This window comes from Panthera tigris, chromosome A1, assembly GCF_018350195.1.
Source record: "Panthera tigris isolate Pti1 chromosome A1, P.tigris_Pti1_mat1.1, whole genome shotgun sequence".
Taxonomy (NCBI): domain Eukaryota; kingdom Metazoa; phylum Chordata; class Mammalia; order Carnivora; family Felidae; genus Panthera; species Panthera tigris.
This window is the reverse complement of record NC_056660.1, coordinates 35,337,976-35,364,280: the sequence shown is the minus strand read 5'-3', so window position 1 is coordinate 35,364,280 and position 26,305 is coordinate 35,337,976. Positions and strand designations below refer to the sequence as shown.

Genomic DNA, 26,305 nt, shown 5'->3' with positions numbered 1-26,305 from the left:
TACCCAGGAGCTGTCAGGATGGCTCAGTGATTTAGCGTTGGTGTCCTGCAGCTTTGACTGTAATCAGCAGATGCTGTGGTATTACCATAAATGTTTTCCTAACTGCTTCTGTCAAAAAGAGAAAATTCTTCCTGCACTGAGTCTGCTGCTTCTGATTAAATTCAGTTTGCCTTCTTTTGCATAATTAATGTCCCATGATGATCTCTAACCTTTTGTTTTTAATATCGCCTCTTGGTCTAGACTCACTCTTGATGGGGAAGCTCAACTAGGAGCAGACAAAGAGAAATGGATGGTGCTTTTACATGAACCCCCAGCACCTCCCTGGCTCTGAAGTTGTTACAGTTTTATATACCATCACTTGTCAAAGATCATGAGAGGTTCTGGTCTTTGCGGTGTTTTTCATTGTTGTGCCACTGCTCTGTTCTACTTCTGAAGGCTGTTTCTGCAACGCTTTGGTGCACATGGTTTTGCCTGAGGATGTGGGATGATAGGATCTGCTTTAGAATGTGCTTACCCCGGGTGTGTAAACTGTGATAAACCTCTGGCACAGGCCAGGCAAAGGGCTTCCTATTCTTCTGCTAAACTTTCTGTACCTGTAGCCCAAAGTAAATCAGACACTACATTGGCGGCAACAAAGCAAATGTATAAAAAAACATAAATATGTTAAAAATAAATGCCCTATTTGTCAGCGAAAACATTTTTTACGTTTTCCCAATGGGGAGAGATCTTTGAATTTGTTCAATAGCAGTACTTTTTCCTGAAAAGCCCAAAGTGCTTCATCATTTTCCTATTTATCCTTTTAGAACCTAGGAGTACTCCTGCCTGGTAACCACCTGTGAGTTGATTTTTTTTTTCCCTTTTCAAGTGGAACATTGATGTGGATAGATAACCTTTGTGATTTCATTCTTATAGTTTAAATTTTTTTTTTAAAGTATACATGATGTCTCCTAAGGCACTAAATCAGGCCAGCAGTAACTGGCAAATTTACAGCTGAGAACTGCTCAGGGATCGCATTTTCTGAAATTAGGATTCTGTCTCTTCCCTTTGTTTCAGAAGAAAGGACAAATTGCTGAGCCTTCACATTTTCTGCAGCTTACCTACTTCTTTCTCCTGTAGGAAATTCTACTCACAAATATTTATCACATTATTTTTAGTATTATTTTATTTTCTTCCTAGAATCAAAGAAGAACTTCAGAATGAAAGAAGATTTTAGAAAAGTGGTAATTTCATGACTGAGGCAGCTAGGCTTAAAATGAGGAAAAGCCACATACAGTGCATATTTAGTCAGAGGGTTTCCAAACTACTAAAATGTTAACTGTGAGTATAAGTTTAGTTTATGTCAGGTTAAAACCAAATGGAAAGAAACAGGAATTTTGAAATAACTATGTCACTCCCTGTGGGGTTTCCTATTGGATTGGGGCTGGCTGCATGGCTGGTAAAAGAATTCACCCAAGGCAGACAAAGGAGAAGCTTCTTGAATACACTGCAACGGAGCCATGGGCAGGACAGGAAAGGAGAGACTACACCTTGAGGTGGGGCGGGGTGGGGGGTGGGGTGCTGTCATTATAAGGTGGAGTGAGAGAGTATGGGAATGTGTGGAATTTTCCCTTGTTTGTTAACTGTGGTTGTAAGTAGCCCATTGGTCGGTTAGGACCTATGGCTATTTGCGGGTGGGTCGCCTAATGACACTGTTTGATTTCAGCTATGTGGCCACCTGTGGGCCCTTTTGCCTTGCTCAAGTTTTCCATCACTCGAGCCTGTGGCCTAAAAGTGGCCTCTACAGTCCACAAATAGATTCCGCGTAAAAGCAAGAGATACGATCAACATTAACTTTATTTTTTCTTACTCAGACTCTGTTACTACCAACTCTTTGAGCTTTTAGTTGCTTAGCTCTCCTGCAGGTCCAGTATGTGTGTGTGTGTGTGTGTGTGTGTGTGTGTGTGTGTGTGTGTGTACATAGGCGTGTATATGTGTATGTCTGAATTTTTCCCCATACAACCACTCTACTGCTTTTCCATATCTGTTCATCATCTCTTCATATTAGCCAACCACTTCTACAAGAGAGAGTACTCCCTCCAGTGAAACAGCTAGTTTGTGACCCGGGAGACAATGGCAGTGTGCCAGGTAAAACAGAAAGGCTGTTAAGTCTTCATTCTGCATCCACCTTTCCCTAGCTCTGTCACTGAAATTATCCATTTAACTTCTGGTCTCAATTTTTTTTGTCAATAAATGGAGATAAACAATAACCACCTCATAAGAGGACTAAATGTCTGCTAATGTGTCCACATACCTGCTTCCCTGAGACCTGTATCTGATGGCCAAAGAGAACCAGGAAGACATTTGGAAAAGGCAAGGCTACAAGAACAAGAGGTTCAATTGTTCTTCTTAGTCTGTTTCTGCATTTTATTTTTTCAAAAAAAAAAAAAATTATCTATTTGGAGAGAGACAGAGTGCACAAGCAGAAAGGGAGAGAAAGAGACTCCCAGGCAGGCTCCGCACTGACAACACAGAGCCCGATGCAGGGCTGGATCCCATATTCAGGACCTGAGCCGAAAGCAAGAGTCGGACGCTTAACCAACTGAGCCACCCAGGTGCCCCAATCAATTTATTCATGAACACAATGTGTTATTCATAAAAAAAAAAAAAAGTCACATGTGTGTTTCCCTCAGTGATATTTGAACGTGAGAGTAGAAGTCACTTAGAAAAGCACCAATATCTTAGGAAAATGGGAAATGTTTCTCTGACTCTCAGAAGAGTCTCCTTCCCACCTTTTCCTCCCTCCCTCCAAAAGAAGGATTTTCATAATTTCCCTCTTAATAACTCTAGATGCCCTCAAATCCTCAAACTTGATTTTAAATGTATTATTGTTATCATGGTTTAAGGGGAAGCTGTCAGATTATTTTAAATGACAAAGAGCCGTAATGCATTCTCTCTCTATGCCATTCTCTTCGGATATACTCGGAATTTGGATATCCACCCACTTTATCCCCAGCAAATTAACGCATAAATATACATCACTGGATTTATTACTTTTCCCATGAATTTAATGATACTACAGGTAAGCATAAGCCAGTTTGCTGATGGATAGATTACATTGAAAGTATTAGAAATGATTTGTTTTTAACATCAAAACACATGACTTGACCAGTTATTCCAAAAGCATCTATGGCTCTGTTTTTACCCAGAGTTCTATGACTTCAGGAGTGTCTGTTACTAATGCATCTGCTGTAACCATTGAAAAGAGGCCCACACACAGCCACTTTCGAGATTTGTGATTAGAGGACAACCCACAATGCCTTAGGGGTATATGATGATCTCTATGTATCAAAGAGCTCTTGCATATATGGTTTTTGTTGTAAAAATACTTGCAGAGTTGTTTTATTTCATCAGCTCCAGTAAACAAAGGTGCTAAAGTCTACAGAGATTGAGAGAATCATCCCAGGGTATAAAAAGTGAATGACAGAGCTAAGAAGAAACTCTTACAATTTTTCCTTTTAAATATAAACTAACCCCAGGGCGCCTGGGTGGCTCAGTCAGTTAAGTGTCCGACTTCGGCTCAGGTCATGATCTCACCGTCCATGGTTTCGAGCCCCACGTTGAACTCTGCTGCTGACAGCTCAGAACCTGGAGTCTGCTTCAGATTCTGTGTTCTCTCTCTCTCTGCCTTTCCCCCACTCACACTCTGTCTCTCTCTCAAAAATAAATAAACATTGAAAATAAACTAATTAATAAATAAATAAATAAATAAAAACTAACCCCATAATAGAGCACCCTCTCTGATCTACAGATGTTGAGTTTGCAACCAACCAGACGAACCAGGGAATATTGTTTTTGTTTCTCTCTCATGTAAATCCAAATAACAAATCAATGAGCATACACCCTGACAAAGGAAAAGGTTTTTCCCTGGCAGTAATAAGCTCAGTTAAAATCAAGTCTGTAGAGACAGCAGGGAAACTTGCCTCCCACTAAAGAGCCTTTAATGTGCTTGAGGAGATCATCCCAGCTCTCTGCAAGGAGACCCAGAAGAGAGCCACAGCAGCAAAACCAGAAATGGCATCATGGTGTGACACAGAGTAGCAGACGTCTTGGCCTTGATTTTTTTCCCTGTATAAGTGGGATATTAACAACAAATTCACAGAGTGTGTGGGAACTAACCGGGGAAATGGTATTAAAGCCTGTTGTCCTGTCTGAAGCCAGAGAGGCACCATTAATGGTACTATTTTCACCGCCATTCAGATAAAGACCCCATGAAAGGTTTCTTGTATAAAATGTAGTAAAAGAGACCAATGGAAAGTGTGGTGAAGGCAAAGAACGGGGTGCCATGAGAGTGGACAATGGTAGCTGGAGGTGAGGGCTTCCTGGAAGTGACTTCCTGCACCGAAGCACTTTGACCTTGTTTCAGACTGGAGAGAAGGGAAGACCAGAACACTAGTCTCTTGAGAGGCCCAGATACAATGATGAAGGCAGATCATTCTCCTGCATTTACTGTGGTATAACAACAAGGGCAGTGACAGGCCGGCTGCACTGAAAGAACCGTGCCGGGGGAACGACCACCATCAACCGCATCTGGTGCAAAAACGTCTCAAACTCTGAATTTCTGATTACAAGTGCACTTTCTGCTTCGTATGTTCTTTAAATCCTGTCCAGTTCGCCTTTCAGAAACTGGGCCTGACTTGATCGACTCCATGCCTACCCCTCTACATAGCCTCCTTTTCCCTCTCCCTGTCTCTTGTCTCTCAGTGCCCCAAACTGCCGAGTTCACTAGTTCTCCTTAGACTTTCTCAGACGAGGCCCTGTTACCCCCACATTGCTTGTGTTCCCTTCATTCACCATCCACTGCTACAAATGATACCCCCTCCAGGCCCTAAGCATTTTCTTTTGCAATCAAACACACCCATAGGACTCACTGCATGTTCATGTTTTGTACTGACGAGGCATGGATCCTAATTTTGCCAAAAGCCATAACAGAAAGCAGGTTCAGTAACGCATTTTTAAAAAGGCATAATTGAGTATTTCAAACACTTGGAGCAATTCTTGCCATTTCTCCTTGTTATCTAAGAAAGGTAATGAGCCAGCGTCTTTGTGGATATCAATACATCCATGTGATTAGATTGTAGGTCTCCTGTAGGCAGGAACCATGACTGCCCATTCTTTGCTATACCCCTGACACACAACATGGCCTCCTGTACACGCTCAGCATTTTTCCACTTAAGGAATGACGGCTGCGTGCTGTTCCTCTTGTATCCTCTTTGGCAGTGTGCCAAAGAAATGTGAAACGTGGCCTGTGCCCCCTGGCATGTAGAATCTTATGATGAAATGCCCCCCATGTGCATGTGAAGCACTTTTAACACCACAAGGGAGGAAAAGAACAGAGACCCTTCTCCAAGTAGTTTGTGATCTTATCACTGGGCTCTCACACGTGGCAAGGGCCACAGAAAACTGTAACACCAAGCAGACCAGGATATACAGTATATGAGAGAAGTACAGCGGATGTTCTTTGGAAAGAGACATCAACATCCTTTTTGAATCAGGAGGTAGCATTTGGTGAGACTTGAGGGATCACAGGTTATTCTAGACAATGGTTAGGACAGAGGAATAGAGAGGGGGTAGTATTACAGAAAAGTTCACTGCCTTAAGCACGGCTAAAAGAAGTTAAAAAAATGTGTGTCTTAGTTTTAGGAATTGCACTGTTTCCTAAAAGGATGGTGGTTTCCTCAAGCACAGATTCCTAGTGAGAGGAAACTAGATGCTAAAACTTTAACATTTCAGATAGATTGAGGCATTTGTTGTTAGTTCATTTTTTAAATTGTGTTTAGAAAATAATTATATAACTCTGGACTCTATTTGGCACAAATCGGTTTAGTATTAAAAGGTACAGTGTTTTTTGTTTTTGTTTTTTTTTAACATGTAATGTCAAAATAACTAGCTGTGAGTATTTTCTAATGTACTGGTGAATCTGGGTCTTACATTTTGCTTCCTTGTGAATAACTAGTTGCAGCTGTAAACATAGGCAGTCCTTTATACCATACACACAAAAGCCCTGGAAAAAATATTCCTGGTCTATTTAACTAGAGAGCTCAACAGATTTTTAAGGCATTAGTCACAAACAATATTGGTAAAAATGAAGTGTCTCATAAGTTACCTTTGGTTCCTTGTGCTAATATAGGAATACTTTTGCTGCTTCTTCAGCATTTATAGTTTCTTTTTCAAAAGTTAACTGTAACAGGGGCACCTGGGTGGCTCAGTCCGTTGAGTGTCCAACTTTGGCTCAGGTCATGATCTCGTGGTTCTTGAGTTCCAGCCCCACATCGGGCTCTGGGCTGACAGCTCAGGACCTGGAGCCTACTTAAGATTCTGTGTCTCCCTCTCTGTCTGCCCCTCCCTGTTCGTGCTCCATGTCTCAAAAATAAACAAACATTTTTTTTTTTTTTTTTAATTCAAAAGTTAAATACAGCAGCTATAGTTTGAAGTCTGGAGCTGAAACGGGAGATTTTGGGCTTGACTCTGAGCTCTGCCCCAATCTGCCTCCTGCCTTGTAGCCAGTTTCTTAATCCCTCAAAGCTTCTCTTCCTCATCTGTGAAATGGAGAGAAAAAAATCATCCTTCACTAGGCTGTATGGCGGTTCTTATAAAGCATCTTCTGCAGGTGGGGTGTTTAGTAAATGCTCGGACACATTCATATTGCTTTTATTATTAGTCTTTTGTAAAATGCAGCCTGAAATCAGGGGATAAAAGACTTGCAAACAATTATTTTCTTAATAAGATGGGCAAAAAGTGAATTATATTTGTTAGAACTGAATTTGAGTTCCACCTCTTTGTGGATTGTACTGAAAATTTTGTTATTTTTGTAACAAAGTATTTTTAGTTTGTCACATAGTAAACTTACTGGACAGAATTATAAGTAAATCTTTACTCTGTTAAGTAAGGCCATAAACATATAAGATCATAGGACTTGTATATTCCTGGAGAAAATAGGTACGAGGTAGTACATTAGAGAAATACAATGATTCATGTTGGAATTCCCATGAATGTTGGGGTGACCAAATGGTGAAACTGCAGAACACATTGCTTCTATTTCTACTCCAGAAGGGGCCTTCTCAGATCATGGGATTCTTTCCTCTTCCAATTAAATAAGAACCAGTATAGAAAGGTATTGCAAAACCTAGGACCTTTAGAAATAAGATGAATTAGCAAACATATTGATATTGCACTGTAATAAAAGAATGTATTATGTTCCATATTTTAAGTCACTAAAAGGTACTACAGTGCCCACTTGAATTTAGATTGGTGACAGGTATAACCGTCTGACCTCTAGTGGCTGTAGCTTGTACATGCATCTCAGTTGATCGGGTTTTAAAAATAAATAACTAAGGCTGTGGGAAGATTCTAAGATTCTAATGATTGAGCTCTTAGCCTTCTCAGATTCTAATGATTGAGTTCTACAAGTGAGCATACTACTACCTTCCCTGAAGTTATGCTAGTCTAATTGTTGAGGTAATGACTCAAAGAACAGTGTTCAGAACCAAGTTTGTCCATCTGCGAGTTTGGGTGCTAAAAATGTATCAGCAGCTCCTGCCCCAAGACCCAATAACCAAGTAATCTCTACAGTACTTTGAGTTGAAATTCCGAGGTTCAAAGCAAGCTTCCAGCATCAACATTCAGCATTATTTTATTGGCTTGCCTGAAATATTTTTAAAATATCAACAGACCAGCTATGTATATTTTTATTCAATGCCTGTATAAGTAATGTCTTTCATAATGTGTAGATGTGTGGGTTTTTATAAATATTTTCAGATTCAAATTGAACCGGCTTGCCATTCGTCATGTACTCCGTCACGAGTTAAGGATGCTATTTGTGACCAGGGAACAGATTGGAATTAAACTCTGATTATCCTGAACCACTGAGCTAAATGGACGTAGATTCTACATTTAATATGATGCCCTGAATTGAAAAAGACTTAAAAAAAATTTATATTGAGGTTGAAGAATTAAAAAAAAGCATTCTGCCATGTGATAGTAATATATTTTCCTGTGTGTTTGACATACACCATATTGGAATATTTGATTTAATTTTTTTCTTTTTATACTTTATATCTCAATTAACCAAGAACTTTTATCTCAATAGCTGAATGAACCATAAATTACTACACGTTTATAGCTAATGTGGATCTCCAATAATTTTTTTATTTCAGACACTATGTGGATTATAAAGTTCCATATATTTTAAGGCTTCTTCTATGCTGACACTTGTAGCTCTTTAAAGAGAATATATGAGAAATGGAACTACTAACAATTGCTACATCTTGTCCTCTGTCCATTTTCCTGCAGTCAGCACCTTCTTGAGCTTACCAAGAGTACTGCACTCTAATTTCTTTCTTTTCTGCCTGCTGTATGGTACATTTCCAGTGCTTTGTGTTTCATGTTGCCATAGAGACAGGCGGTGCTCCAAAGCCCCGGGAAGAGGAACAGAAGCAGGTCTTTGAGGAAACAGTCCCTGCTGGCGAGAGAAGCCTGAGGCAGGAATCTATAGCAGTAAATGGAAAGAGGGAATTGTGTGGTCAGATCTGACTGTGTCCAGAGGGTCTTAGGAAGCGCACAGGCCCAGCCATGCTGCATTCAAAATGAGTTGTTTACAGAAACCAATTTTTCAAAGATCTCAGGGTAGTCTGGGGTTTCTTAGGAACTAAACTTGGTGTTTTATTTGCAAGAAAATAACTGAAGTGACATCGACCTATTCCTTTTCCCTGTTTCCTCATTAAAAGGGAGCAGCTTCTAAGAAAGGTCCTCTTTGCCTGACTTATTTTGCCCATCAAAAATCTCACCTTTAAAACACAGATCGATGTTCTTTGACTCAGCCGAAGCCCTCAGAAGTCAAATTTCAGTCTGAGCACAAGAGACTCTATAACCAGCACCCAAATCATTGATCCAAATATGCTAGTTCTAGAACTGAGTAGTCTATATTTACCCTAATTGGTCATGTACTCCTTCTATGTTTTAGATACATAACAAAGCTTTTAAACATTTTCCTGATTTAATGAATTGTTATACCTCCTACTATATTAACTCATAACTGTTAATATTTTTTTCTTTAGAGAAAGCTGTTAAAAGACTTTAAAATAATATAGATTTTTTTTTCTCTTCCCTTTTCCAAACAGATATCTATGTGGTAAGGCTTTATAAAAAAAAAAAAAAAAAAGGAGGAAGAGAAAAATTAAAAACTTAAGGAAAAAAATGTGAACCAGATTTTTAAAAATATTATTTTGTGAGTTACCTTTAAGATTTTTTTTTTTTAATTTAAATAAAATCCATACTCGGGGTGTTTGCTGGATTTTGTCACAGATCTAGTATCTAAGCAGAGAAAGAATTCGGAGGAATTCAAAAACAAAACATCAACATATATTCCCAGGTTACTGGTCCAAGGGCATAGTATGCAAAATTGTACTGTGGAGCAAGAAGGCCAGTGATGTGTAAATCTGAAAATGGAATAAGGCTGAGTAAAGATCTCTGAGGCCCTCATTTTCCTCAAACTGACAGTAGGAGGCAGTAGTGTACCAGCCTGAGCTCCTTTCTTTAAGGTATTGCCTATGACTCATGCCAGATTTCTTTTTTTACTCATTTTCTAGAAATACATGAAACCAAAATCTTAGAGGTAGTGTCAGATTTCATAACGAATCTTAGTACCATCAATCCAGTACAAGATAATGCTGCTGGGCTATGAATAGAACTATCAAAAAAAGGCCAGTCTACCAGTTTCTGAGTGGCAATTCTGTGCACCTCGGCCCCAGTACAGGCTCTGTTCCAATTTGAATAGAAGAATGGCAAGAAATAAAGGTCAGTCTCATTTTGGAAAGGAAAGTCACATTTAATAAGTTAGATCCTTCTAATTTTCACTGATTTACTAAAATGTATACAGGACTATGCAAAGTAGAGGAGTCTGAATGGTAACCTGGTCTCCCTATGGTTAGATGGCTGGATAAACACATCAGAACATGGGCAATAGCAATGAGAAGCATTGCCATTATTAGCATTCAACTTTCATGATTGTATTCTACATGTCTAGCCATTTTCTACTCTACCATTTGCAGCAGTTACATAAATCCAGATTACCTAGAAATGCATAACTGTTCCTTCTTTATATAAAACAAAATCACAATGAAGTGCTAAATTTTGGAACGTTGAATTCTTTTGCTTATTTTTCATGTAGCTACAAAATGATGTTGGAAAGCATTTTCTTTCTTTAATAACAGATTTCAAAAATAGGCTATCTTTTATTCATTGACCTAATCTTAATAGATTATATATTTTGTGGGTTTTTTTCATCAACATTAGGAATCTATTTATATCTGCAGTTTATTTCCTTATGTAATTCAAATGGCACTCTTTATCTGATAACCACAATTAGTGCACAATCTGTGACCACAGAACAAAGCCAAGTTTGCTAGTCTATACAGGGTGCAGCTTACGATTTTGAATTTTTTTTTTTTTTGTAACTTTTCTTCTAGCCAAGTGAACTACATGCACATCTTTATACGGTGACTTGTAAATAATTTATGTGAGTATTTTTAGTAAATACGGAGACATGAACATGTTAATTTCCATTAGGGTATGGATTATTCCAATTTGAACTTTAAGTTTTGACTAGAGTTTAAAAAGCTTTATTTTTGCCATAATTCCTACACCATTTTTAATAATAATTTTCAGCTTTCAAATAGTAGAAAATCCAATTTGAGATAAAGTCATAGAAATCTTCTATAAAGATCTGACTAAAAATTGTTACAGATAATAGCATTGGTAGAAAATCCAGGTTCTTGACTTGTCTTGTCCAATATAGTAGTAACCCAATAGCCTTATGTGGCTCTTGAGCTCTTGAAATGTGACGAATCTGAATTGAGATGTGTTGTAAGTATAAAATACATATTTGATTTTGAAGACTCAGTACCTAAAAAAAGAAAAAACGCCAAGGATTCCATTAATATATTTTAAATTTGCTTACTTGTTGAAATGATAATATTTGACATTTGGTTAAGTAAAATACATTATTAATGTATTTCCCGCCATTTAATGTAACTTCTAGAAAATGTTAAGTTGCAGGTGATTATTTCCCACTATTTAGTGTAACTTCTAGAAAATGTTAAATTGCATATGTAGTCCACTTGTGTGACTCTCATGTTCTATTTCTATTGGACTCAATGCTAGATTCTCAAACGGCCAGAAAGCACAAAAATGATATGCCCCCAGTTTGTTATCCAGGTGGTATTATTCCAAAGTGTTTTCTTTGGAAAGGACTAATATAAAACATTAAGTGAAACTGGATATGATTTTATTATATTATTTATTATCATGAAATTATGCTATGCTTAGGTTCAGTCATGAAATAATGTTTTAAACACTCATAAGCAAAACATTGTTCTAAGTACTTAGGATATACCAGCGAATGAAACAAAGATCCTTGCCTTCATGGAGCTTATGTTTTAGCAAGTTAGGTCAGACTTGCATGGATGTGAGTTTGTTTTTCTTATTCTTTGAACATATTACTATCTTTTAGATATGCTAATATGCATTTAATGACAGGCCAGGGAGAAGTAAAAGAACGTATCTATGTATACAATCATACATAAAATTATTTAAGTTTAAAATGGTCTTCAACACAAATGTTTCTCAGTATGGAATTCTCCAGTGAATAAAACCAGATTGTTTTAAGCAGACTTTTGTTAGGTACATACTGACAGCCAACTCCAGTTATCAAGTCTACATTGAAATTTTTTAAAATCTGTTTTCAAAATGATTCTGTGGAGCATAGAATTATATTATTTTATAGTACTGGGTATGGTAGTTGTGTTTGGTTTGGGGATTTTGTTTTGTTTTCAGAATTTTGAACTATTAAATGAATATGATTTTGTATGTTTATAATAGAAATGACAGAATCCTAAGTGTTTCAAGGATGCATCACATAGCATGGTGGCTAAAGACTTATTGAATTAACTAATACAGTGACACAGTCATAGCTTCAACTCATGATCTCTGGAAGAACAGTTGAACTTGTGGCTATTAGGCTTGGCAGAGAGGCTGGGGTATATGATATCTGTCTTTAAATAGTGGAAGGGCGGGTGGGTAGAGGAGGAATTGGACTCACTTACTACATCTCTAAGGGAAAAAGTAGGGCCAGTGATGAAGATCTCAGGGAAACAAGCATTAGATAAACATAAGGTAAAACATTTAATTATTAGAGCTGTCCAAAAGAGGAATTTATTGTCTTGTGAGGACATGACTGGAGGTCTTCAAACTTAAACAAGACGACTGCTTGACAGGATGCTGAATAAATTGAATGTAAGCACTGGATAGATGGCTCTACCAAGTAACTCAGGGTCTTTCAAATCCTGAGATTATATGACTCTGAATCAAAGTGAAATGGAGTCAAAATAGTGTAAGTTACTTGTTCAGAAGGAATATCTGTATAATGGAAATATCTAAAAATGTTGAATTAGGAAAGATAAAAAGTAAAGGAAAATACTTGAGAAAACACACTATAAGATACTAAGTATTTAAGTAGTCTTAGAAATGGCTTCGGGAATTTAGGTCCCGTAGTATTTATTTAGCTGGTTGTTTTCCAAGATAGCTTCCAAGTTATTAGCGCTGGAAATCAGCCTTTCCTCAACCCCTCATCTTAGTGAAGTGCTCTTTATTTCACTATAGGTCTGTTTTCCATAGTCTAATCACATGCCCCAGAGCCTTAGGGGTTTAAGATTTGGACTGAGTTTGCCAGAGGTAAGTAGCAAAGTCTCTGTGGCCTTAGCAGTTTATGGACTTCTCAAAACCTCGGTTTCCTCATTTATTAAAACCGGGTGGTTAATACCTATCTTTTAGAGTTGTTGCAAAATTTTTAAATAACATGTAAAGGGCTTATCAGATATATAGTACATGTTCAATAACTATAACGTCAAACCATATCCCTGTAATATTTCTCCACCCTCTTCCTTATGAAACACCAGATCAACTGATCAAATTATTTACTATCTGGTATTACCTGACAGGCAATTGCATACTTGAGAAATATTTACTTAAGAGCTGCTAAGTAGCCTCAAACTGACCACAAGTGCAGAGTAGCATGGGTACTATGGAACAAATAGCAGAACTGGTAAACAGATACTATGGTTGATTCTAGTATGACTTTAGTATGATTTTAGTATGATTTTAGTATGAAGAGGAAGCTGCTTTGGACATGAGTTTGGTTTGAAAATGTGTTGTTTGAGGTAATGATAGGGCATTTAAGGCAGAAATGCTTCAGGGGCCTAAGAGGAACACAGGATTGAGGCTTTGCCTAGAGGGTTGCAGATGCAGACGTGGGAGTTGTCTTCTTAGCAGAGATGGCTGGAGCTGCAACATCTTGGTGAAGAGAATGTAGAATGGACAGGAAAGTGGACCAAACATCTAACCATGAGAAATGGCTAAGAGGTAGAATTGTGTTTGGGGGTGGGGGGTAGAAGGTAGAAGAAGTTACCAAAGAAGATTAAAAATGAATCCTCAAAGTGTGGGAGAGTAAGCATGGTAAAGGGCATTACCGTGAGAGAACATGCTAACCAGCAGTCTGAGGACTTGAGTTTTGTCTCCGACTCTGCCTGAAACTTATGTCTGCTTCTTCAACTTTATGTAAGACAAGGTAAATAGACTCATATCACCCCTCTCACAGAGGTGTTATAGGAACCAATGAGTGAAGTATGGGGACAGTGAACTGCAACTACCCATGTATCAAAGTAACATAATGATATTGATATTATTGATTGTATAGCATTAAAAGTTATAAATAACATCCTATAATGATTTGTGACACCAAGTACCCATCAAGCTTTATAGGTCACAGTCCTCTGAAAAACTGCCCTCACTTAAGATACCAGCTGTAAGTTTGGGGGTCTCCAGGCCACCTTCACTTCTGACCAGCTGGCTATAAATTCACTGGTTTTCACTACCCTCTCTGGGTTCAATAATTTATTACAATGAGTCTTAGAATTCGGCAGCTTACTATTCAGCTCAGCATACTACTCAGATTACTTTTACAGCTTTATTATAGTGAAAGGACACAGTCAGCACCAGCCAAAGAAAGAGAACACATGGAGTGAGTTCTAGGAGGGTCCCAAACATGAAGCTTCTATTGTCCTCAGGCATATTATCTCCCCTCAGCACATCAGTATGCATCATATTGCCAACCAAGAAGGCTCAGTCTCAGTGTCTAGTCTTTGTATTATAAGGCTTCATTACTTAGGCATGATTGACTGAATCATTGGCCACGTGATTGAACTCAGTCTCTACCCTTCTCCCCTCCTTGAAGATCAGGCTTACATTGCTTGATTCAAAACCCCAACATTCTAATCACATGGTTGGTCTTTTGGAGGTAGCCACCCCTCATCCTGAATCACAATTACCATAAACCATATTAGGGATCTACCATGAATAACAAAAACACTCTTATCACTCTGGAAATTCCAAGGGTTTAGAGGCTACCTCCCAGGAACCCAGATAAAAGCAAACAAATTCTTTATTATACATATTCTAAAGTGTTGCGAATGTAACAAAAAATGACGCATGAAGAAATTCCATTGAGTTTAGGAATTTTGAGGCTCTTAGGTTTCAATAGATATAGATTAAAAGCCAAATTAAAATTTGTTAAGAATTGAGTAGAATGTGGACAAAGGAAAGCAAATATAGAGAGGGACATTCAACTCAAGTAATATGTTACAAACATCGCATGTCAGATAAGCAAGTAAATGGAAAGGTTTACATTACCATTCACTGTAGAAAAAAAAAAAAAAAGTCTGGACTTATCCTGGATGCTCTGTGCTCAGGATCCTGCAGCATTTTCAGTTCCATCCAGCCTTATGAGTACTCAGGAAGGCCCAGGATAGGAAATTGCGAACTGGAAGTGCTGTTTTGAATTTTTATTTAAAGGGCAATGATAACAAACAAGACTGAAAAGAAGTATATATGTGTGATAAGTTTCTGAAAAGAAAAAACAAAAACGTTCTAGTTAAATTATGTTAAACAATTCAACTAAGTAAATTTGAAGATGAAACTGGCTTTATTCATCAGTTTATGAATCAGGCAGCCTCCCATCTAGCACAGAGAAAGGAGCTTTGAGGAGCCATACAAAACAGAAGACTTCTAGGCAGAAAAGGGGAGAGACAAGGAACCAGTGTGTTGTTTCAGGGAAGGTCACCTTCTTTTGAAAGGGAACGGGAGGGGTCTGTTGAAATGATTACCTCATTAGTGCTGATCAGGTCATTCCAGATTGATTGGTTGGAGGTAACATTCCCGAGCGAGGCTAGATAGTAAGTTTTGATTTGCTGGCATGGGACTCAGCATAAGTGACTCCATTTTGGACCTGTTGTTTCCTTTTTAAACAGTTCTTCCCTTTTGATTAGACTTTCAGCTTCACTGAGAGATATTGATGAGGAAAACAAAGGTATGAGAAATGTAGATAAAATTAAATTTCCTTATAACTTGCAGCCCACTGATAAATACCTGAGACACACCGAGCGTGACGTTGCTCAAGGGACTCAAGCGTTAATGTTAATGCTTTGCCAGAGATTAAAAGTAACTTTATCTTGGCAATAGCCAGACCTTCAGGATCCCACAAGTCTTCTTTAACATACAGAAATCCCTTTAGAGACTTCTGTTATCTCTACCTCCCCCAAACTTAAAAATATGTATCAGTCACTCCTCACAGCACAAGTGCAGCTCTTTCTGCCTGCAAAGTCCTGTCCCTGTGATACAACACAAGCACCGTAAAACATCTCAAAAATTCTTTCTTGACTGTTGTGCTCCACAGCCCCATATCAATGCAATCAAAATTTAAGGCATCAGTACCACTCTCATCTACCTCTCTGTAGTTCTTGCGGCTTTTGATGATCTTCTGTGTGGTATTCACAGGTCATGATGGATTTTGCTTAATCTCTGTGATAGTCACAGACCATTACTTCAGATTCACAATTTTTAAGTTGGTCATTTGTTCCTTTTCTTACATTCCAGTCTTAGGTAGATCATTTGCTTGGTGGGTAGCGGCTGGGAACATACGCTGAAAGCTTTTGAGAGAATAGAGCACTCCAGGGAAATTACAGTGATTATTTTAAGTAGAATAATTCCCAGTGTTTGGAGTGTCCATAGGAGACATGGTCCCCAAGACCCAAACCAATAAAAATCAAATGAATCTAAGAAAGAATCGACTGAGGGAGTCACCTTTTTAAGCCAAGTGGGTTTCTCAGTGATCTTATGTAACTGAGTTTCAACTTCCCCGGAGGTGTTAATCAAGGTGCAGCAAGTGGTGGCCCCAGCATAGATACCTCCTTCTTCGGAGATAATCGAGGGCTATCCCATAATCAAGATCAACTTTGACCAGAGTCTAGAACTCTATTGCTTTAGCAGGAGATTCTGCAATACTTCTCAAGAATTAAGGAGAAGTTCCAGATCATAGCCTCATTTGAATTCACTCCTAACCAGGGAAGTAGGGGGCCTGCCAAAAGAAGCAAATTCTGAATTTGAACTCTTCCTGGGAGATCTTTCTAACTTGACAGTGTAAATTCAGGGAAGTTGAGCAATGAGGTGTCTCACTCTGTGAACAGTTAAGAGCACAGTTCAGTAACCTAAGAGGAGACATGCCCAGTTTGTGTCAGCTGTCTAGGAAGTCATAGGCCCAAGGAGAATGATAACCACAACAGTCAAATGTACATTCTGTTGGAGCACAAACTATTTCTGCTAAGGTGGCGCATTGTTCAGGTATTTTAGCATCATAGACAAATTGGAGTTTTTGAGGACAAATCTAGCAGTCTGAAAAGTTACTCCTTAGCAATGGCCAAGGAAGATGTGGGCGATGGTGTTGTCTTTCAAGGCTATTGCCAGAGCAAGGGAAAGAAAGAAAAGAGGACAGTGTTTTATGTTTACAGTAGGAAGTATTGTTTGGTGGAAGCCGTCTACCTCCATGTGAGCTACTGTTCTTCATCATCAGTTTGATTCAGAGGCCTCCAGAATCTGCACAGAACCACACGTCATGTGGAGCCACCTTTGGCTGTGAGACATGTCTCTAAAGTTCAAGTGCCTGAAGTTTGGCTGCCACCTAGGTAGTGAGGAGGACCTGTTATAATCCCTTCCAATGAGATTCAAGGACAGTCTTTGTTCTTAATTATTACAAATGAAAAGGATGGGAGAAAATCGGAAACATTAGTTTGGAGTCACAGCCAGATATTTGAGGAAACTAGAAGAATTTGGGATCTAGGCTAGTTTACAGGTACATAACAAAACTGCAAAGATAACAGGATTAGAATCGAATATCTACAAAGGTATAAACATAATTTTTCTCTCTACAATTAGCCCCATTTTTTTTTAACCAAAAATAATCAGAGTAAAGCTGATTTATTTGCATTAGACTTGGCCTGATTATTTTCTTAAGTGGAGCAAGAATAATGATTGGTCATCTAAGCTCTTTTTAAGACTGCTTTGGTGGAACATTTCATAAGCAATCTCAGATTGACCTCTTAAAAGCTATTAGATTTTACCTGCAAAATCTATGGTTTGAGTGAATTTGTCTCTTCTCAAGGTCCCTGAAAATATCCTGAGGTCCGTGGGACTGCCAGGCAGTGACCATCCTTATTTACCTGGTAAGACTGCCAGGAACCCTAATAGTAGATACCAGGTCGATCCTTCCTGGCTTTTCCTTAAAGCTGTCTGGTCATATCTGAGTCTATACACATGTCTCTTAAATATGGCATTCCGTATTTGGTTTAGCCAGTTTTCAGTGGTGTTGTGTTATGAACAGAACAGATTGTTATTGAATTTATGCAAATAACCAGTTATATTGCCATGAAAAGAATATTCAAGAGTTTTCAAATTCTGGAGGAATCAGAGAAAAAGTAAATGTTCAATCTTCATTCAGAAAGGTACACTTTAATAAATTGCTAGAAGTCATAGATCACTTAAGAAAAAGTTTCCTTAAATTTGAAAAAGCAAAACATAAAAGAACCAGCAGTGTTTCAAATAAAACCTTATAAAGAATTATAATCATTTGGGTCACCTGGGTGGCTCAGTCGGTTAAGCATCCAACTTCAGCTCAGGTCATGATATCACAGTTCATGGGTTCAAGCCCCTCAGATTTTCTCTCCCCCTCTCTCTGCCCCTCCCCTACTTATGCGCTCACTCTCTCTCTCTCAAAATTAAATTAAAAAAAAAAAAAAAAAAGAGGGGCACCTGGGTGGCTCAGTCAGCTAAGCATCCAACTCTAGCTCAGGTCATGTTCTCATGGTTCCTGAGTTTGAGCCCTCTGCATCAGACTCTGAACGGACAGTGCAGAGCCTGCTTGGGATCCTCTTTCTCTTCCTCTCTTTGCCTCTTCCCTGTTCTCACTCTCCCTCTCAAAATAAATAAGCTTTAAATTAAAAATGATGATCATCCTTCTGAGTTCATTCAGTCTTGTGTATTAATTACTTGTTCTGCTTGAATCTTGTTTTTCTAGTAGTTCTAGAAGTTCTTATCCAGCTCAATTCTTATGATCTGAAAGTTATCAGAAACCTGTACTTGTCAAAATGCTTTAAATGAGTCTCCTTGAAATACAATGCACTTTTGCAAGAGCACTTTTTGAAAAGCATCTGAGTAAAACAATAACTATCTGCAAATGCCAAAATACTTTAAAAATTCCTATTGTTAAAGATGTGATGAGAGTTGATTATAATGAAATTGACAAGGAATTTGGTTATTTCTGTGACACATTTTAAAATGATAACTGGAATTATAATATCATAGCAGGACACAGGAACTTAGAAAACTTTAGGAATCTAGAAGGCTGGGTTTTTCTTTTTTTAAAAAATTTTTTTTAAAGTTCATTTATTTTTGAGAGAGAGAGAGAGAATGAGTGGGGTGGGGGGTGGGCAGAGATAAAGGAAGACAGAATCTAAAGCAGGCTCCAGGCTCTGAGCTGTCAGCACAGAGCCCAGCACGGGGGGCTAGAACCCAGACTGCAAGGAGATCATGACCTGAGGCAAAGTTGGCCGCTTAACCAGCTGAGCTACCCAACAGCCCGATAAGGCTCGGTTTTTCTTAAATAATCAAAGACCCAAAGATAAAGTTTAACATGATGCACAGTTAATTATTTTCTTAAGACACAAAGTCTTTGCTTCCAGTACAGATTATTTAAAAGGTAAAGAAACTTTCACTATCTGTTACCAAAAGCAGACCTAAAGTCCAGGAAAACTTTGTCCTTGTAACAGAGGAAAAACCAATTGTAATTTTGTACCAATGATATTAAAACTCATCTTTTTAAATTTAAATTAAATTATTCTGATCTTAACCAGCTTGACTACCATAAAATTCCTTTCCCAAGGTTGCATTTTCCCAAAATTCAAACCTTCTACAATTTTGTCCAGTTTTTTTACTCTTATTCTGAAATAACCAGTTTTAACTTGAAGACAAAATTACTTCATTTTTCCTTAATAAAAATACATCTCCATCTCTCATACCTTCTTTTACCAAAAACACATATCCTACTTTTCTTACATATGGAGAGGTTTCCCTTATTATTTCTAGCAGCTTTAATTACATGTATTGGTATTTCTAACACTAAAAAATGTAATTTTTAGTGAAAATAAAGAAGTAAGCAATTGAGCACTATCTTTTACATGAGCATTTTGTGACTTAACAAATTATAAATTTTTTTTAATTTGTAGAAACATGTACTTTCTCACAGTAAATTCTTTATTTGTGGCACAAAGCATGATTACTAATAGATTCAAATATCTTTAGTGTCTCTGTAAAAGGAAGCCAAAAGTGGGTAAACCTGTGTTCAGTAATTTTTTCAATATTTAATGTTTTGGGAAATAATGTAGATATTTAATTTAACTTAGCAAAACTTTAAGGTTTCAGGCTACCAAAAAGATTTGGGGACACTATTTAAAAAGTTGACCTAAACCTTTTTTTCTCTTTTACATCTATTTAATTCACTGTTTTTAATGATTATGTTTAGATTACCCACAAAAACTTCATGAGACAAACTCAGCTATCAGCCCTCACTCTTTCTCACTGACAAATTTTGAAACGTAAATAACATGACCTAATTTGACTAATAAACCCAAGTAGAATAAAGTTATACATCTACATTAATTTTAATGCTGATAATTCTGAAGACATATCTATGTTAATCGATCCAAATTTCAACTAGCTTCTATTTACCAAAGATTATTTCAGATTGCATGAACTTAAAAAGCATTTGTGTTAGTTTCTATTATAATTCTGAGAGTTTTAGGAATCCTTAATGCATATAAGTGCTTAATTCTCTTCAAGCCAATTACATAGAACCCTTTTATAAGTTAATTTTAGCAATACTATCCAGAGGTAGAAAATACCACATCTCTACAGCATATAGAGAGAGAAACAAATAAACATAAAGACAGACGCAAAGACCTTGTGCCTTCCATTTATAACCATTAGTTATAAAAGAGATTGGATCTAAATTGCATTTCTGGCAGATAGAATGATTTGACATTATCTTCTTAGATGGCAAAATCCTTCTATTAATATTTATGGGTAAGATACAAATTTTTCATTTGCCTAAGTTTTGGGCTTTTTTCAAAATTTTAAATTCTAGTTAGTTAACATACAGTGTAATATTGTTTTCAGGAATAGAATTTAGTGATTCATCATTTACATATAACACTCAGTACTCATCACAAGTGCCCTCCTTAAAACCCATCACCCATTTATCCCATTCCCCACCCACCACCCTCCATCAACGCTCATTTTGTTCCCTATTGTAGTCTCTTATTATTTGTTTCCCTCTTTTGTCCCCTTCCCATATGCTCATCTGTTTTGTTTCTTAAAATTCCACATATGAGTGAAAGCATATGATGATGATATTTGTCTTTCTCTGACTGACTTATTTCGCTTAGCATAATATACTCTAGCTCCATCCACATCATTGCAAATAGCAAGATTTTATTCCTTTTGATGGAATAAAATATATATGGATATGATATATCATGTACATGTATATGTATATGTATATACATGTATATGTATATCATATGATATATATATATATATGAATGACATCTGATTTATTCATTTATGAGTCATTGAACATTTGGGCTCTTTCCATAGTTTGGCTATTGTTGATAGTGCTGCTATAAACAAAAGGGTGCATGTACCCATTCAAATCTGTATTTTTGTGTCTTTTGGGTAAACAGCTAGTAGTATAATTGCTGGGTCATAGGGTACTTCTATTTTTAACTTCTTTAGGAACCCCCATACTGTTTTCCAGAGTGGCTGCACCAGTTTCCATTCCCACCAACAGCGCAAAAGGGTTCTCCTTTCTCCACATTCTCACCAACACCTGTTATTTCCTGTGCTGTTAATTTTAGCCATTCTGACAAGTATGAGGTGGTATCTCATTGTGGTTTTGATTCGTATTTCCCTGATGATGAGTGATGTTGAGCATCTTTTCATATGTCTGTTAGCCATCTAGATGTCTTCTTTGGAAAACTGTTTATTCATGTCTTCTGCCCATTTCTTAATTGGATTATTTGATTTTTGGTGTTGAGTTTCATAAATTCTTTATAGATTTTAGATGCCAACCCTTTATCAGATATATTATTTACAAATATCTTCTCCCATTTCATAGGCTGCCTTTTAGTTTCGTTGTTTCCTTCACTGTGCAGAAGCTTTTTATCTTGATGAAGTCCCAATAGTTCATGTTTTTGCTTTTGTTTCCCTTGCCTCCAGAGACATGTCTAGTAAGAAGTTGCTGCAGCTGAGGTCAAAAAGGTTGCTGCCTATGTTCTCCTCTAGGATTTGATGGTTTCCTATCTCACATTTAGGTCTTTCATTCACTTTGAATTTATTTTGTGTATAGTGTAAGAAAGTGGTCTGGTTTCATTCTTTTGCATATTGCTATCCTATTTTCCCAACACCATTTGTTCAAGAAACTGTCTCTTTTCCATTGGATATTTTTTCCTACTTTGTCAAAGATGAGTTGACCATATAGTTGTGGGTCCACTTCTGGGTTCTGTATTCTGTTCCATAGATCTGTTTTTGTGCCAGTACGATACTGTCTTGATGACTACAGCTTTGTAATATAGCTTGAAGTCCAGAACCATGATGCCTCCAGCTTTACTTTTCTTTTTCAAGATTGCTTTGGCTCTTCGGTGTCTTTGTCGTTCCATACAAATTTTAGGATTATTTGCTCTAGTGCTGTGAAAAATGCTGATGGTATTTTGATAGCATTTTGTATAGTGCTATCAAATGATAGCATTTGATAGTATTTTGATTGCATTAAATGTGTAGATTGTTTGGGGTATTATAAACGTTTAAACAGTGGTTGTTCTTCCAGTCCATGAGCATGGAATATTTTTCCATTTCTCTGTGTCCTCTTCAATTTCTTTCATAAGTGTTCTATAGTTTTCAGAGTACAGATTTTCTACGTCTTTGGTTAGCTTTATCCCTAGGAATCTTATGGGTTTTAGTGCAATTATAAATGGGGTCAATTCCTTCATTACTTTTTCTGCTGCTTCATTACTGGTGTATAAAAATGCAACAGATTTATGTACATTGATTTTATATTTTGCAACTTTTCTGAATTCATGTATCAGTTGTAGCAATTCTTTGGTGGAATCTTTTGGGTTTTCTACATTGAGTATCATGTTGTCTGCAAATAGTGAAAGTTTCACTTCTTCCTTTCCAATTTAGATGACTTTATTTCTTTTGGTTGTCTGATTGCTGAGGCTAAGACTGCCAGTACTATGTTAAATAGTAATGGTGAGTGTAGACATCCCTGTCTTGTTCCTGACCTTAGGGAAAAGGTCTCATTTTTTTCCCCATTGAGGGTGATATTAGCTGTGTGTCTTTTGTATATTGCCTTTATGATATTGAGGTATTTTCCATCTATCCCTACTTTGATGAGGGTTTTTATCAAGAATGGATGCTGTATTTTGTCAAATGCTTCTTTTCTGAATCTATTGACAGGATTATGTGGTTTTTATCCTTTCTTTTATTAACGTGGTGTATCATGTTGATTGGTTTACAAATATTGAACCATAATTGCATCCCAGGAATAAATCCCCCTTGATCATGATGAATAATTCCTTTAATACACTGTTGAATTTGACCTCCTAGTATCTTGTTGGGAATTTTTGCATCCATGCCCATCAGGAATATTGGCCTGTAATTCTTCTTTTTAGTGGGGTCTTGTCTGGTTTTGGAATCAGGGTAATGCTGGTCTCATAGAATGAGTTTGGAAGTTTTTCTTTTCTTTCTTTCTTTCTTTCTTTCTTTCTTTCTTTCTTTCTTTCTTTCTTTCTTTTTGAACAGTTTGAGAAGAACAGGTATTTTATATGTCTGATAGAATTCCCCTGAGAAGCCATCTGGGCCTAGACTTGTGTTTGTTGGGAAAATTTTGATTACCTATTCAATCTTTGCTTACTATGGATCTGTTCAAATTTTCTATTTCTTCCTATTTCATTTTTGGTAGTTTTTATGTTTCTAGGAATTTGTCCATTTCTTGCAGATTGTCCAGTTTGTTGGCATATAATTTTTCGTAATCTGTTATAATTGTATTTCTGTGGTGTTGGTTGTGATCTCTCCTCTTTCGTTCATGATTTTATTTTTGGGGGTCCTTTGTCTTTTCTTTTTGATAAGTCTGGATAGGGGCTCATCAATTTTATTAATTCTTTTAAAGAACCAGCTCTTAGTTTTGTTGATCTGTTCTACTGGGTTTTTTTGTTTCTTTGTTTGTATATCATTTATTTCTGCTCTAATGTTTATTATTTCCTTTCTTATGCTGGCTTTAGGCTTTATTTGCTGCTTCTTTTCTAGCTCCTTTTGGTGTAATTTTAGGTTGTGTACTTGAGACATGCTTCTTGAGGTAGGCCTGTATTGCATTATACTTTCGTCTTAGGAACACCTTTGCTGCATCCCAAAGCTTTTGGACTGTTGTGTTTTTATTTTCATTTGCTTCCATGTACTTTTTTATTTCGCCTTTAATTTCCCATTTAACCCATTTATTCTTTAGTAATTCTGTACTCCCATGTATTTTGGTCTTTCCAAATTTTTTTCTTGTGGTTAACTCCAAGTTTAATAGTGTTGTGATCTGAAAATATTCATGGGTATGATCTCAATCTTTTTTACTTGCTGAGGGCTGATTTGTGGCCTAGTATGTGATCTATTCTGGAGCATGTTCCATATGCACTGAAAAAGAATGTGTATTCTGTGGCTTTAGGATAGAATGTTCTGAATACATCTGTTAGGTCCATCTGGTCCAGTGTGTCATTCAAAGCCATTGTTTCCTTGTTTATTTTCTGCTTAGATTATCTGTCCATTGTTATAAATGAGATGTTAAAGTCCCCTACTATTATCAACGAGTTTCTTTATGTTTGTTATTCATTGATTTATATATTTGGGCGCTACAATTTGGGGGCATAAATACTTACAGTTGTAAGATCTTGTTGGATTGATCCCTTAATTATGATGTAATGCCCTTCTTCATCTCTTGGTACAGTCTTTGATGTAAAACCTAGTTTGTTGGGGCGCCTGGGTGGCTAGTCGGTTAAGCATCTGACTTCGGCTCAGGTCATGATCTCGCAGTTCATGAGTTAGAGCCCCACGTCGGGCTCTGTGCTGACAGCTCAGAGCCTGGAACTGCTTCATATTGTGTGTCTCCCTTTGTGTCTGCCCCTCCCCTGCTCACGCTGTCTCTGTCTCTCAAAATTAAATAAATTTTAAAAAGAAAGAAAGAAAGAGAGAAAGAGGAAGAAGGAGGAAAGAAAGAAAGAAAAGTAAGAAAGAGAAAAGAAAAGAAAAGAAAAAAAGAAAAGAAAAGAAAAGAAAAGAAAAGAAAAGAAAAGAAAAGAAAAGAAAAGAAAAAAAAAACCTAGTTTGTCTGATATAAGCATGGCTACTCCGGCTTTCTTTTGACATCCACCAGCATGATGGATGCTTTTCCATCCCTTCACTTTTAACCTGCAGGTGTCTTTAGGTCTAAAATGAGTCTTGTAGACAGCATATAAATAAGTCTTGTTTTCTTTTATCCATTCTGATACTCTGTGTCTTTTGATTAGAGCATTTATTCCATTTATATTCAAAATAATTATTGATAGATATGAATTAAGTGCCTTTGTGTTACCTGTAAACTTGGGATTTCTGGTGATGTTCTCTGTTCCTTTCTAGTCTGTGTTGCTTTTGATTTCCCCCCTCCACCCCACCCCAAAGAGTTGCCTTTAATATTTCTTGCAGGGCTGGTTTAGTGGTCTTGAATTCCTTTAGTTTTTGTTTGTCTGGGAAACTCTATCTCTCCTTCTATTTTGAATGACAGCCTTGCTGGATAAAGTATTCTTAGCTGCATATTTTTCCCATTCAGCACATTGAATATATCCTGCCACTCCTTCTGGCCTGACAAGTTTCTGTGGACAGATCTGCTGTGAATCTGATCTGTCTTCCCTCTTAAGTTAAAGATTTTTTTCCTTTGCTGCTTTCAAGATTATTTTCTTGTCTGTGTATCTTGTGAATATGACTATGATACATCTTGGTGATGGCCACCTTTTGTTGAATTTAGTGCCAGTTCTCTTTGCTTCTTGGATTTCAGTGCCGGTTTCCTTTCCCAGATTAGGGGATTTTTCAGCTATAATTTGCTTAAACAAACCTTCTCCTTTTTATCTCTCCTCATCTTCTGGGACTCCTATGATATGGATATTATTATACTTTAAGGAGTCACTGAATTCCCTAAGTCTACATTCGTCATCCAATACCTTTCTTTCCCTCTTCTTTTCATTATTTTCCATATTTATCTTCTGTATCACTGATTCATTCCTCTGCTTTATCCATCCTCGTTGTCATGGTATCCATTCAGATTTGCATTTCAGTTATAACATTTTTAATTTTGGCCTGACTAGTTTTTAGTTCTTTTATCTCTGCAGTAAGGAATTCTCTGATGTTTTCTATGCTTTTTAGAAACCCAGCTAATGTCCTTAAAATTGTTGTTTTAAATTCTAGTTCAGACATCTTACCTATATCTGCATTGATTAAATTCTTGGCCATTATTCCCCTGTTTGTTCTTTTGGGGTGAATTCCTCCTTCTTGTCATATTTTTTGTGTGTCATTGTTAGGAAAGCCTGTTATATCCCTCCTTCTAAGAGTAATAGCTATATTAAGAAGAGGTACAAAAAAGACAAAAGGAAGGTAAAACCTAGGTATGTTTTGGTCTGCTTGTTAAAAGAAGCTAGATCCACAAAATAATAAATCAATTTTTAAAATAATTAAATTAAAAATTAAAAAAAATTAAATATTG

The 26,305-nt window shown here is 37.1% G+C and overlaps 1 protein-coding gene and 1 long non-coding RNA gene across 3 annotated transcripts in view; one reads left to right on the top strand and one right to left on the bottom strand.

Moving 5' to 3' along the window:
- Window positions 1–26,305, top strand: part of DIAPH3 (diaphanous related formin 3) — a 503,867-nt gene that overhangs the window by 460,717 nt on the left and 16,845 nt on the right. The gene's annotated exons all lie outside the window — the stretch shown is intronic.
- The window catches only part of LOC122236521, a 218,323-nt gene continuing 202,802 nt past the window's right edge, over window positions 10,785–26,305 (bottom strand). For both annotated transcript variants that reach the window (XR_006214566.1, XR_006214567.1), the window contains 3 exons: window positions 15,252–15,426; window positions 14,779–14,991; window positions 10,785–10,939 (listed from right to left, as the gene is read on the bottom strand). This is a non-coding gene — a long non-coding RNA (uncharacterized LOC122236521). The remainder of the gene's footprint in view (window positions 10,940–14,778; window positions 14,992–15,251; window positions 15,427–26,305) is intronic.